The sequence below is a fragment of the Pan paniscus genome, chromosome 5, assembly GCF_029289425.2.
Source record: "Pan paniscus chromosome 5, NHGRI_mPanPan1-v2.0_pri, whole genome shotgun sequence".
Lineage (NCBI taxonomy): Eukaryota > Metazoa > Chordata > Mammalia > Primates > Hominidae > Pan > Pan paniscus.
In genome coordinates this window covers 181,663,154-181,677,991 of record NC_073254.2, presented here as the reverse complement: position 1 = coordinate 181,677,991, position 14,838 = coordinate 181,663,154, and the positions used below count along the sequence as shown (strand labels likewise).

General features: G+C 43.1%; 1 protein-coding gene across 4 annotated transcripts in view; it reads left to right on the top strand.

Annotated features, from left to right (window-relative positions):
- The window catches only part of PRKN (parkin RBR E3 ubiquitin protein ligase), a 1,390,885-nt gene that overhangs the window by 1,236,101 nt on the left and 139,946 nt on the right, over positions 1 to 14,838 (top strand). The gene's annotated exons all lie outside the window — the stretch shown is intronic.

The window sequence follows — 14,838 nt, the reverse complement described above, 5'->3', positions numbered from 1 at the left end:
TCTGGCAGTTTCTTAGAAAACTAAACACAGCCGGGCACAATGGCTCTTGCCTGTAATCCCAGCGCTTGGGAGGTTGAGGCAGGCAGATCACGAGGTCAGGAGTTCGAGAGTAGCCTGGCAATATGGTGAAACCCCGTCTCTACTAAAAATACAAAAATTAGCCAGGCATGGTGGTGAGTACCTGTAGTCCCAGCTACTTGGGAGTCTGAGGCAGGAGAATCGCTTGAACCCAGGAGGCGGAGGTTGCAGTGAGCCGAGATTGCGCCATTGCACTCCAGCCCGGGTGACAGAGGGAGACTTGGTCTCAAAAAAAAAAAAAGAAAAAGAAAAAAACTAAACTAAACTAAACATACTCTTGCCATATGATCTAGCAAACATGCTTCTTGGTATTTACTTGAATTAGTTGAAAACTTATGTATACAACTAAACCTTCACACAGATATTGACAGCAGATTTATTCATAATTGACAAATCTGGGAAGCAACCAAGGTGTCCTTCAGTCGATGAATGGATAAATAAACTGGTACTTCCAGACAATGAGATATTATTCCATGCTAAAAAGAAACGTACTGTCAAGCCATGGGAAGACATAGAGGAACCTTAAGTGCATATTACCAATTGAAAGATGCCAATCTGAAAAGACTACATACTGTGTGGTTTCAGCTATATGATATTCTAGAAAAGGCAAAACTCCGGACACAGTAAAAAGATCCACGATTGTCAGGGGTTTGGGGAGGAAAGGATGAGTATGTGGAGCACTGAGGGTTTTTAGGACCATGAAACTCTTTTGTATAATACTGCAGAGGTGGATAAATGTTATACATTTGTCCAAACCCATAGGAAGTACAGCACCAGGAGTGAACCTCATGTAAACTGAGGACTTTGGGTGATGATGTGTCAATGTACATTTTGCATTTATAACAAATGTACCACTCTTGTGGGGAACACTGATAGTGGGGGAGGCTGTGCATGTATGGGGGAGAGGGGAGAGGGGAGCTCTCTGTACTCTGCTCAGTTTTGCTGTGAAATTAAACTGTCTTTAAAAATAACCTCTATTGAAAAATGAAAAATTCTAAAAGTTTTGACACAATTGACTTTAGATAATAGTAAGGATGCATTGATTTTCATTAACATTTCAACTGCACCTTAAAGATGGGTGAGATTTTGTAAGGAAACATGGCCGAAGGACTTTTGGCAAAGACACTGCATGAACGAAAGTGGGGAAGGAGGAGAGTGAGGGCAGCATTCAGAAGACAACTTGGTGTTCAGTTTATCTGTAATCTTGGGAACAGTTGCGGTTTCAAATAATTCATTGTATTATTCCCGGACACCATTTCAGAAATCATAGCATTTTGGCATCCAAATTCTACCTTCTGAAGGGTCTTTCAAAGCTAGAAGAGAATAAAAATTCTTTACCCATTCGTAGAACTTGGTTCTGAATATATGATGACCTCAGCCACAGAGCAGTAATTCTCAGGATTAATTGTGCCTAAGAATTGTCAAGGGAAAGGTTTACTTACGGAAAATGCAGAAACCACCACCACCTCAAATCCAGTAGGTCTGAAATGAAACCTGCAATCTGCATTTTTCACGAGCAACTCAGCTAACTTGGATCCAGGTGGACCAGGGACCACATTTTCAGAAGTCAAACCATAGAGGTAGATGCAAGAGGCTAGAAGAGAGGTCTCACATTCTAAAGCCAATAAGAAGCAACAGGTGACATGAACGAGAGAAATGAGGGGTGGGAAACACTGACCTTAGCTTTTCACTTTCATACTTAGGAGAATTATGCACTCCACAAAGAAATACACTCTTTCTCTTACTTTTAGAAAAACACAGCCCTTTCCCACTTTTGATAGAGACATGGGACAGAAATATTTCCCTGTATGCAACAGACATTTAAGTGTAATGACAAATAGCAACTGAAGGGAAGGAGTGGAGGCCCAGGGTGTCCTCATTCTTCACTTTAGCAAGGGAAGTTTAGGATGCATCTTTTACGTTGATCTCCCAATCTGTAAATGTTGTCTTAGATTCTTTTCAAGCACTCTGTGAGCCAAAAAAAAAAAAAAAAATGTGTGTGTATGTGTGTCCAGACCCTGCTCACAAGCCACCAGTTGTGACCTTTGAACGAAACCCTAGCTGGGAAGGTTGGTTTGGACTAGATCACAGGGTTTCAGCCTGAGTTCTGAGAAATGTGCAGAGGTTGCAAAGCATCGGGGTCTTCAGTAGAAGATAAAGAAGAATCTCAATCCTCCCCCATCCCCATACACACACACTCACCCCATCTCACTCTTCAACATGACCATCTCTGCTTTTATTATGTATAGGTGTTCCAAAGCAGATTTCACTTGAAAAATAGAATTTAGCCGCTAGAATTCCCAAAGAATATCCTGGATGTATTAGTCAGCACAGACTAAAGTCTGTTGCAGTAACAAACAACTTCAACATTTCAGTGCTTTGAAACAACAAAGGTTTGTTTCTCACGCGTAAGGCCTGTCCAATAGGATTGTCAGGGAGACTGATGTGACCTCGTTCTCCATCAGGGTCGGCAGATGGAGCCCTTCCTTCAGGAAGCAGGATGGTGGGAGGGATGGAGAGTTGAGTGCCAGAAATTAAAGGCTTTGGCCTCAAGTTACACATGTCATTGCCACCCACATTTCATTGGCCAAACAAGGCATTTGACGACATCTAACTGGGTTGGGACAGCACACCCTTCCCACAAGCTCCCAGGGAGAAGGGAGCTGAAGACCCTGTGAGCAGTGTGAATGGCCGGCACGGCGGGGTTGTGTGGTGTGTTGGGAGGAGGCTTGAATTCCAAACCAGAGAGTGAGCTTTTATTTACTGAGGAATAGGAATTATAATGGGATCGTTGAGGAGAGGAGTAACATAACAAATATAATAAATACAAACACTAATTATAAAAAGCTAAATATTCCATTTATTAATTAATACACTCTGTAACATGATATTGATTTGCAGCCTGAATAAAAATCCCCTTGGTGAGCAGAGGTTTCTATCAGCTAAATTATGAATAGAATAGGTTAGAAATTGATTAACAATAATTTATCTTTTTTCCCACATGTGAATTTAACCAATCTAATAAGAGCTTTATAAATAACTAATGAAAAAAGCCAGTCTCAGTGCTTGTGAGTCCTCCCACTGTGGAAAATTAGACCCATCTATTGAAGAACAAATATCCCCTCATGGAAGCAAAGGTTTCCTCTCTCCCGTCATTTGATCAGATTTAGAAGCATAATTACCATCATGCAATTTGAACTAAATGTATTAAAGTATTTCTTTGAAGTGAAAATAATTGGAAAGCATCAGGAACAAGCCTTTCTATTTGAGACACCTTGGGAGGAGAGTTAGCCTCAACAAAGGCGGAAGCAGCTACAGCTACTGATCCCTGCTGCCGACTTCCCACCCACCTTGGCAACAGAACCAGGCAGAATCCTGGTCTCATCTTGTTTGCATTTGATGTGAATTCTGTCAAAAGGAAGAGATAATTGAGCTAGAGTTAGCCTTCTGAATTGAAAGGGAAAGGAGCGAGAAAAGCAGCTGAAAATACTTTGTGGTGCAAAGTATTCAGTCTGTAAGTGGGATATGGTGTGTGTGTGTGTGTGTGTGAGAGAGAGAGAGACATGTAAGCACTGTGCACACACACAGACTTGAGAATTGTACCCTTGACTCTTTTCAATGGGAATACAGAGTTTTAAAAAGGAGTAATATCTGTCTCTTATCTCTCCTAATTTATTCCCAGTTCAAGACAGAGGAGCAAGAACTTTTTTTTCTTTAAGGGATAACCTTTGCCAGAGGGTCTGTTTTGAAGGAGGAATGTCTGTGAGAGCTGAATGATGATGTCTCTCTTTCTTCCTGTAGTGGGGACACCCTGTCCTCCACTCGCCCTTACCTGGGAAGTTGTCCTAAGGAGGTACAAATCCCTTCCACTCCTTGGCAGAGCTTCCTGTACTTCTTTACCTGACTTTTCATGTTGGGAGTGAGGAAGTACTGATAAGTGCCCCTCCTGCAGGCCACTAGCCAGCAATGCCGCCTGGCCCTGGCCTGTGGGCTGACCCCTGGGAACAGGCTGTGGAGTCGTAGCCAGGAGGAACGGGCATGCCAGCAGGTTGTGACGGGTTTTCTGCCTTGATGTATTTGCTCCTAGGGCTGCCATTATAAAGTGCCACAAGCCGGGTGGCGTAGAACAGCAGAAATGTGTTGTCTCATGGTTCTGGAGGCCAGAAGTCTGAAATCAAGGTGCCTCCAAGGTCATGTTCCTCTGAAACCCATGGGGAAGAATCCTTCCTTGCATCTTCTGGCTTCTGGTGTTTGCCAGCAATCCTTGGCTTGTGGCTGTGTCACTCCAGTCTCTGCTCCCATCATCTCATGGCCACCTTCTTGCTGTGTCTCCCTCCTCTTCTTCTGAGGATGCCAGCCATGTTTCAGTTAGAGCCAACCTACTTTTGTATGACCTTATGATATGGTTTGGCTGTGTCCCCACCCAAATCTCCCTTAAATTGTAATAATCCCCACATATCAAGGGCTGGGCCAGGTGGAGATAATTGAATCATGGGGGTGGCTTTCCCCATACTGTCCTTGTGGTAGTGAATAAGTCTCACAAGATCTGATGGTTTTATAAAGGGGAGGTCCCCTGCACATGCTCTCTTGCCTGCCACCATGTAAGACGTGCCTTTGCTCCTCATTGGCCTTCCGCCATGATTGTGAGGCCTCCCCAGCCATGTGGAACTGTGAGTCAGTTAAATCTCTTTCCTTTATAAATTACCCAGTGTCGGGTATGTCTTTATTAGCAGCATGAGAACAGACTAATACACCTTACCTTGACTAATTACATCCACAATGACACTATTTCCAAAGAAGATCTCATTCCGAGGTACTGGGTGTTAGGACATCAGCATATCTTTGTAAGGGATACAACTCATCCCATGACACTCAGGCCACTTGATCCTCCCAGCTAGCCTTGCCTGTGTGCACTGTCATTCTGATGCTCTCTAACAGGAACCAGGAAAATCTAAAGAGATTCTGTATTCCCATCAAACCGGGAAGGGCAAGAGCACATCACTTACATGTTAAGCCTCTTAATTACATTTATTCTTTGAACAAATATTTGGCACTTCTATGTGCTAAGCACTGTGCCAAGTGCCCAGAAGATGGTCACAGCCTGCCCCCATGACACAGAGGTCTAGAACGAACACCAACATTAAATAACCCTGTACACGGATGCTGAGAAAGGGGAAGCTCAGGGTGCCATGGTAGTATGGAGTGAGGGCTGTAACTGAGTCTTCAGAACATTAGAAAGGCCTCCCTGCTGAAATAAAGCTTCACTGAGACCTGAAGGAAGAGTTGGGTCTAACCCCACCAAGAGAGCACGGAATTAGATTCTAGAAATGATGAAAGTAAATGAAGATGACCGTGCTTGTCAAAGATGAACAATAGTTGTGTGAACAAAACAGGAACCTCTTTCTCTCAGGACATGGTCCCCATGGCTGGCTCTGTGGTGAGGAAACAGAAGCTCCCGTCTGTGGCTCTGCTGTCCCTTGAGCGTGCTCAGGTGGTTGAAGGTGACTGGCACCATACCTGCCTTCCAGCTTGCACAAAGAGAGAAGGAGAAGGGGTGGGAACATGCCTTCTTTAAGGGCGTAACCCAGAAATGGCACGCTTCACTTTCATTTACATCTCAGGCGCCAGATCCAGTCACATGGGACCCTGAGTGCAGGAGAGGCCAGGAAATGTAGTCTGTACCTGGCAGACACGTGCCCAGTGAAGGCTTCTTATACTGCAGACGGGAGGAGAAGATACACATCAGGAGGACAACTATGAGCCATAGCATGTTGTCTGACACGTTAACAACTAAGGATTCCTTCCCTCCCCTAGGATATGCCGGGCAATGCAGTAGCCACTAGCCAGCGTCCTTGGAGCACTCAAAATGTGGGTAGTCCAAAGGGAGGTGTGTTGCAAATGTAAAATACAAACCAGATTTCAAAGACTTAATACCATAGAAGAATATAAGATATCTTAGTAATTTTTATGCTGATTACAGGATGAAATAAATTTTTTGATATATTGTGGTAAATAAAATATATTATCAAAATCACTTTCACCTGCTTCTTTTTGCTTTCCTAAAGTGGATATTAAAATACAATTTATATGTGTGGCTCGCATTTTATTTCCAATGTATAGCACCACTCTAGAATCGTTTAACAGTGTAGAGGGCAAGAGAGGTGTCAACAACAGAGTTCAAGGCGGAGCAAGGGGGAGGAGTCCTAGAAGACTGGGGAAAGGCTGGGGACGAATCCTAGAAGAACTTGATGTTCGCCTGGAGACTTGGATCTTACAAGTTCACTGGAAGCACAGAGTTCATCAGATGCATCTCAGCCAGCTGCAGCATGTTCCTGAAACCTCTCCAGCCCACTTCTTTGCCCATAAGATGGGAATACATGTGCTTATTGCAGACCGTTTTCATACTGATTAAATCAGTTAATGTGTGTAAAGCTCTCACACAGTGTCAGCACATTAAAATGTCCAGTTTTGTTACTGAATGAAGGAACCAGTCGATGAAGAAACTAGAAATTCAGTTCAATCCAGTGCCTCCTCGTACAAACAGATTTGAAATCTTTGGATAGTTTTGAAGGAAAAAGCATCATTGATCATGAAACTTCATAGAAATAGTTTCTTGAATGCAGAATGTAAGTAACACAAGGTCTCCACTCTCCTTAAGATTCAGTCCCTTGTTCCACAGGCATGAAAAGGACCAGTCAGGCTTCTCAGCTGACGTGGACACCTGATAACATGGTGATGGAGAACATTTTTGTTGAGGCTTTGAAGTAGTCAAGTATATTGACCTTGACCTACCTGGAGAGCAGGTGTTGGATAGAGTTGGGGTAAGAGTTGCCAAGACATCACAAAGTCCTGATGATATGGTATTTTCATCGCACTGAGTAACCCAGAGGGGCGTTTGCTATTTATTTATTTATTTTTATTTTTTAAAAGCTGCCAAATGATTATGAAAGTTTGAAATGTTCTATTAAATATGGTATAAAACTAAGTATAGGCTGTGTCTGCAAGCACCCACTAAATCATACAGTGCTGTCAAAAATTATTTTTCAGTTTCTGTCTCCATGGTAGGAAGAAAGCATTTGTTTAGTTTAGTGGGTGGACCCGTTAACATTGCTGGAAACGGCTGATCGAGCGGCCCTGCCTCCCCGGCTCTTGTCTTGTCTGTGCGGAGATAGCCCTGTGTTCTGCCTTCTGGCTGTCACTTCTTTAGTCACTTACAGATGGCATTTTGAAGGAATGCTAATTGAGGGACTTCACTGTTCACTTCTAACTAATCATTCTGACAGAAAACATCTCCTCTGCAAAGGAAGAGGAGGAACTCAAGAGAAGGAGCTTTTGCTTCTCTGTGCTAATGCACGTCGTTCTGTTTCACCCTAAGATGCTCTATGCGGAATCAACTCAAAGAAGAGCAGTGACTGAGGTGTTACCAGCGTCCCTCCCTCGTCGGCCCTTTCTGCATCTGCTCTTCGTGTAATCTGTGCCCTTCTTTGTTCATTGCCACATATTCAGGCGACTCTGTGCTGCAGCCCCCGTTAGTCCTTCCGTTCGTCCATCTATCCATCAGTTCATCAACTGGATAAACACTGACCGAGTACCTTCCATTAGGAGAGGCAGTAGAGTGTGATGGTAAAGAACACAAGCTCTGGAACCAGACTTTCTGAGTTCAAATCTCAGCCCTGGCACTTATTAGATGTGTGATGTTGGCCAAGTCATTTAAACTCCAGTGAGTGCCAGTGTCCTCATGGGTCAAATGGAATAATGATAGTGTCAAAATTATTGAGCAGTTTTGATGGTTAAGTGAATTATTAAATATAATGGGCTTAAAATACTTCTTTAAACAAGAGAACATTCAATAAAGATTGTCTACTTTAATTATTACATGTGTGCCAGACACTCTGTGGGAGATGGAAATATGAATAGGCTATGATCCTCCCCTTTGGCATCTTAAGTCCTCTTATAATATGACCAAGAAGACATTTCAGATAGGTCACCTTGCAATAAGTACAATTTGAAGCTACTTTATTATTTTTATCTTTGGTGGCATTTAACTAGAATTTAATGGTTATGTTTTATAACTATGTATATATGCATGAATACATTTTTATAAAAATTAAGACTATATTAAAAATGGTCTGTACAGCCTGCTATATTATAAAATCATAAAACATGATAGGGCCCTTAGAGGTCAGCTGGTCTAACATGACACCCGGTGTGAGAATCTTCCCACAATCACCAGCCTCTACTCAAATCCACTGGGAACAGCACGTTCATCAATGCATGCCATTTTGGCTGCAGAGATTACTACTGAGTTTTTTCTTTTGTGAAATTATATTCTTTCTCTCACCAGTACCCACTTCTCTGTCACAGTTTCACTTTCCATGCTAGCAAGAAGCATGTATAATCCTTGTTTTAGATGGCAACTTCAAACATTTAAAGGTCCTTCACCCACCGTATTTTCAAAACACTGACTTGCCAAGGTTCTTTCTACCTAATATAATAAGGCCCTCCTAATATGTGGTGTCTAGAACAAAGTACAAAATTTCAACTGTCTTATGATTAGAGACGGAATTTAGCAGTTCTGGTCTTCAGCCCAAAACAGCATTAGCTGACCATCAACTAAAACCCCCAGGAACTTTCCACGTTGACTGCTTCCAAGCTGGGTCTCCTCCCAGGAGTTCTTAATGCACCTCATTTTTGAACATAAAAGAAACTTTTACTTTTACCCCTTATCAATTTCAACTGTCACCGGAAGGCCATAATCTTGGTCTTGTCCTACCAGGAGACCCACCCCGGGCCTGTGCCATCCCTCTGACAAGAATAGCTTCTACATCTTTAAATCGTTGGCAAAGTTACTGAGGAGAGTAGCATCAAGGATGAAGCAATACAATAATCAACCTCATCATTATAATAATTAACATTGATTTAGGTCTTAACAACGTGCTTTCACTTATAGAGTGATATTTAATTTGGTTCTCAACAACGAGATGGATGACAGCTAACATGTACTGAGCATTTACTTGATGGCAGTTCTTACATGTCTTATGAGTTTTACCTTACTTAATTCTCCCAACAATCCTATGAGGAAGGTAATGTTTTGACCCTTGTCTTAGAAAGGATAAAAAACAAGGTTAAAGAAGTTCAGTCATAGGCTGGGCACGGTGGCTCACGCCTGTAATCCCAGCATTTTGGGAGGCTGAGATGGGTGGATCACCTGAGGTCAGGAGTTCGAGACCAGCCTGGCCAACATGGTGAAACCCCATCTCTACTAAAAAATACAAAAATTAGTCGGGCATGGTGGCAGGCACCTGTAATCCCAGCTACTCAGGAGGCTGAGGCAGGAGAATTGCTTGAACCTGGGAGGCAGAGGTTCCAGTGAGCCGAGATCGCGCCATTGCACTCCAGCCCGGGTGACAGAGAAAGACTTCATCTCAAAAAAAAAAAAAAAAGGAAGTTAAGTCACTTTCCCGTACAAAGTTCCAGGAGCAAATGAAATGGCTGGGGTTTGAACTTCTCTACACGCCACTCTGAAATGTGTGTCTTTACCTAATACGCCAGCACTGAAAGGTGCAGAGAGTGGATTTGCCCAAATCACAAGCTTTGTAAGTTATTTCTCCAAGATTCCAACTCACATTATACTCTTAGACTCCCTCTCCCTTTGGACTAACAAGAACAACCCAACCAACAATGTTCAGCCAGGTGCAGTAGAGCATCCTGAAACAAACCCCATCAACGCCCTCTCACGCTCCCTGTGTGGTTCACAGAGCAATCGAGAAAGCCTTGGGGAAATGAATGAGTACGATCCTTCTTCCTTCAGGCATCACCCTGCGCATCAGCCCAGCCACCTACCTAACTGTCCATACAAAGTTTTCTGAGAGAACCAAATCATTTCAAAAGATCTTGAAGTCATCTGATATATAACTGAAAGTGCTCGACTCTAAAGAAATCTGAACACAGGCAATGGTATCTGTAATAGTTCGTCCTCGCACTGCTATAAAGAAATACCGGAGACTGGGTGATTTATAAAGAAAAGATGTTTAATTGGCTCATGGTTTCACAGGCTCGATAGGAAGCATGATGCTGGCACCTGCTTGGCTTCTGGAGAGGCCACAGGAAACTTTCAATCACAGCAGAAGGCGAAAGGGGAGCAGGCATCTCATATGGCAGGAGCAGGGGGAAGAGAGAGAGGGAGGAGAGATACCACACTTTTAAACAACCAGATCTCACGATAACTCACTCATGATCACGAGAACAGCACCGATGGGATGGTGCTCACACAAGCATGAGAACCCCACCCCCACGATCCAGTCAACACTGGGGATTACAATTTGACATGAGATTTGGTGGGGACACACAGCCAAACCCTCTCTGTATCTATGAAAAGCAGAGAGATCTGGCCATGCACAGTGGCTCACACCTGTAATCCCAGCACTTTGGGATGCCAAGGTGGGAGGATCACCTGAGGTCAGGAGACCAGCCTGGCCAAGATTAAGAAACCCCATCTCTACTAAAAATACAAAAATTAGCTGAGCGTGGTGGTGCCTGCCTGTAAGCTCAGCTACTTGGGAGGCTGAGACAGGAGAATCGCTTGAACCCAGGAGGCAGAGGTTGCAGTGAGCTGAGATCGAGATCGTGCCACTGCACTCCAGCCTGGGCAACAGAGTGAGACTCTGTCTCAAAAAAAAAAAAAAAGGAAAGAAAGAAAGAGAGAGAGAGAGGGAGGGAGAGAGAGAGAGAGAGAAAGCAAGCAAGCAAGCAAGCAAGAAAAGTAGAGAGATTTACGTAGATTAGAGGGACAGACCACCAACATGGCACTTTTGTGCTGGGAGCGAGCATGCCAAAGAAGGCTCTCCACACCTGGGTAAGAGTTCAAAGCCTTTGAGACCAGGGATACTCCTTGGCCTTATGTTTGTCAGCTCCTCTTTTCTTCTTCAACTTGACTAGAGGAGGAAAATGCTTACGTCATTGTATTGTAATTGTTGGTCTAGGTCCTCCTGGTAAGACATTAAGTTGGAATATCCTAACAGCTACCTTCTTTATGGGGCTTGATGCCACTGCAGGAACAGATGGGCAAGGAGAACCCAGGAGTTACTGTGGGAATTGGATGCCCAGCTTAAAGTAATTGGGAGCAGTATGGCAGGAGTCATCGGAACTCAAATGAATCCAGAAGTTGGTGTTAGCATAATCAGCAACAAGCCAAGAACTGGGGAGTTCCTGCAGAGCCTGGAGGAAAGCCTTTGTGTAACAGCTTGGTTTTTAACAGCATTCCTTTCCCTTGAAAACAATGTCATCCTTCACCTAATAAATCAGGTCTCAACAATTCAAGGAAGAAATATACCATAAATGTAGTAGTAATGCCAATCTAGGAATTCCTGCATAAATAATTCATGTATTAGATCCCTAGTAGGTTAAAAAAAAAAAGTTCCAAGTATAGCAAAAAAAAAAAATTATTACATACATCACTTTTCAATATAGAAATTTGTTTTTGTTTTGGGTTTGTTGTTGTTGTTTTTGAGATGGAGTTTTGCTCTTTCGCCCAGGCTGGAGTGAAGTGGCGCCATCTTGGCTCACTGCAACCTCTGCCCTCCGGAGTTCAAGTGATTCTCCCGCCTCGCCTCCTGAGTAGCTGGGACTGCAGGTGTGTGCTACCATGCCTGGCTAATTTTTGTATTTTTAGTAGAGACAGGGTTTCACCATGTTGGCCAGACTGGTCTTGAACTCCTGAACTCAGGTGATCCACCCACCTCGGCCTCCCAAAGTGCTGGGGTTGCAGGCATGAGCCACTGTGCCCGGCCAGAAATTTGTATTTTTATGATTATATTGCCCATGTTTTTTTTTTCCCAGTATGAATGTAATCACTTAACTGACAAGGCAACTAAAATACAAAACGTATAAATAAAACAATTTCTATTAAGAAAAGGAAGGAAGGGAGGGATAGGAAGAAGGAGAGTGAATTATGTCTTAGAAATCAGTGTGCCAAAACTGGTTTTGATTTTTGAGACTCTTTTTAAAAAGTGTTGTGAGAATTCTGAAAACTCTTAGCCCCCTTTTCTTTCATGTTTTTCTTCTAGTCGCCTCGTTCCTGAGAAATGTCATCACAGTGGGTTATCAGCCAATGGTAAATCATGACCTCTTCATCTCCAAGGGTCTGTGTTCTATTTTCCATTGCCTTAATTCCTCTTCATCATTCAATGTGTCAGCCATCCTTTTCCTGGTTAATGTACTGTTTTCTTTCATGGTCCCCTAGTCTCTTAGTAGTCAAGATTCACTGTCAAAAATTCCTTGTTAGGCCAGGTGTGGTGGCTTATGCCTGTAATCCCAACACTTCAGGAGGCCAAGGTGGGAGGATCACTTGAGGCCGAGTTCAAGACCAGCCTGGGCAACATAGTGAGACCCCACCTCTACAAAAAAATTTTAAAATTAGCCAGGTGTGGTGGTGCATGCCTGTAGTCCCACCTACTCAGGAGGCTGAGGCAGGAAGATCACTTGAGCCCAGGAATTCATGCAGTGAGCTATGATGGCACCACCACACTTCAGCCTACGTGGCAGAGGAAGACCCTATCTCTAAAAAAATTAATTAAAATATAATAAATTCAAATGTCCTTCTCGGTCTCTGTTATCTTCTCTGCTCCTCTGTGAACATTACTTAAATTCCATTATAATTTATACTAACAGTTTAAGCAGCTCCACTCCGGAGAATAAAATTTGGAGTTCTTCTTACACTACAAAGACCTATGTGACCTGGCCTTCTGTCCTCGGCCCCATCACTTTCCCCTTGTTGACAATGCTCCAGTACCCTGGCCCTTCATGGTGTTCTCTAAATGAACCAGACTTGTCCTCTTCCTAGGGCCTTGACTCTCCCTTCCTGGAGGACCTTCCTTCAGCTTTTTGCATGGCTGCCTCCATTCATTTAGCCCTCTGAACAGGTGTCCCCTCCCAAGAGAGGCCTGCTTAGACCATGCCTTCCCCAACCACTGCACGATCTTACCCTGTAAGCCAGCCCTGCTTTCTTCATCACTTATCACTAACTGGAATGACATTATTCAATTGCCTTGCTTATTTTCTGCCTTTCCCCTCTCTCCACCCCATTTCGTGGGAGAATCTCATTGGTTTTAGTCATAGAAGTTTTGTAGGTATTCAGTAAATATGTGTTTAATGACGGGAGGGAAGAAAAAGAGGAAGGAAGGTAGAGGGAGGTGGGAAGGGAGGGAGGCAAGGAGCAGGGCAGGAAATTCCATTCATTCATTCACTGAACATTAATGGGAAATTCCTAGTGCCAGACTTCATGCTGGAGGCAGGGTATGCCCAAAGCAATGAGCATGGTGCCTCTCTATTGTGAGCCTCCATAGGCACTTTTTCTGAATGAATGGAAAAGAAGGCACAACCCCTACCTCCTACATGAATACACATGTTATCATATCAGTAGTCAATATTTAATATTATTCAACTAATTTCTCCTTGTAGTTGTTTGCAAGGCTAAAATAGATCTTATTTTACCTAAGCGACCATCAAAATGTGAATAAGATGGTCTACAAAATGGTGAAGGCTTAGAACATAGGCTAAAATCCTTTTTCTGGCTTTTCAAGCCTTACCCAAACTAACCTTTCCAAACCCATCTCATTACCTTCCCAACACACACTCTTAGTTCTAGAAGATTCCTTTGCCATCCCACAGGCCCCAGACTGTCTTCCTTGCCTTGGCTCACACAGGTGGGCGAAGGGGCAGTATAGGAAGGAGACAGTAGTGTGATCTGAACCTGGCAAGTGCTGGGAGTCCCAGCCCCTTCACTGAGCAGTTGTTACTGAGCAAGCCCACTTCATGGGTCTATGCCTCAATGTCTTCTCCTGTAAAAAGGGTTGAGGGATAGGACTTCACTCAGAATTGCTTTTGGATTAAACATGATCCATATACAGTCCTGGGCACAGTGTTTATCAGGCAATGGTTCATAAGCATTAGTCATTCTTACCTCATCGCCTCTCAACCAGGACACCCGTCTTTCCCCGTCTCACTCCGTGGCACCTATTCACTAAACTCACTTGCCCCTAACCTCCATGAAGACGAGCTACACCTCCCCTAAACTCTTACTCAGACACTGATGTGTATTGTTACTAATATGAGCTCTCCTTAATTAAACTGTGAGCTTCCTGAGGGGAAAAATCAGGTCCTGCTAGCACAAAGCAAGTTCTTGAAAAATCCTTGATTAAAGAGTGTATGCTAGAGCTAAAAAATTGGAATGCACAATTCATTCTGCTCTGGTGCTTTAAATTAATATTAAATATGTCTGTAACATATAAATCCTAGACTTTCACATTTAATCAAAGTCTTAATCATAATGAGCAGCATTTATGAAAGGGCAATTAACAGATTCCCAAAAGAACTGGAAATAGTAAATTGCTAATAGCATCCCTAAGGTTTTGCTTTTTGCTCTGATAAATTAAGTAATTTAATAATAGAGGCAGTGTGAACCAAAAAGAGCACAGGCTTAAAAGGCAGAGGACCTGCGTTCTGATCCTTGCTCTGCCAGCCTGTGACTCAGCACCAGTGACTTATCTGCTCCGAGGCTCTGTTAACTCACCTCTTATGTGAGAAGCTGTATTCACACCACTGCTTGTCAGAACACGTTCCTAAAATCCTTATGGTTCTATGCATGAAATCTGACTTCAAATTTCATTTTTAAATATATCATAGACTATTTACAAACAAAAACAACATATACATACTCTTAGCAGAAACTGAAAATTCATTATTTTGTGCAGCCTTGAGCTA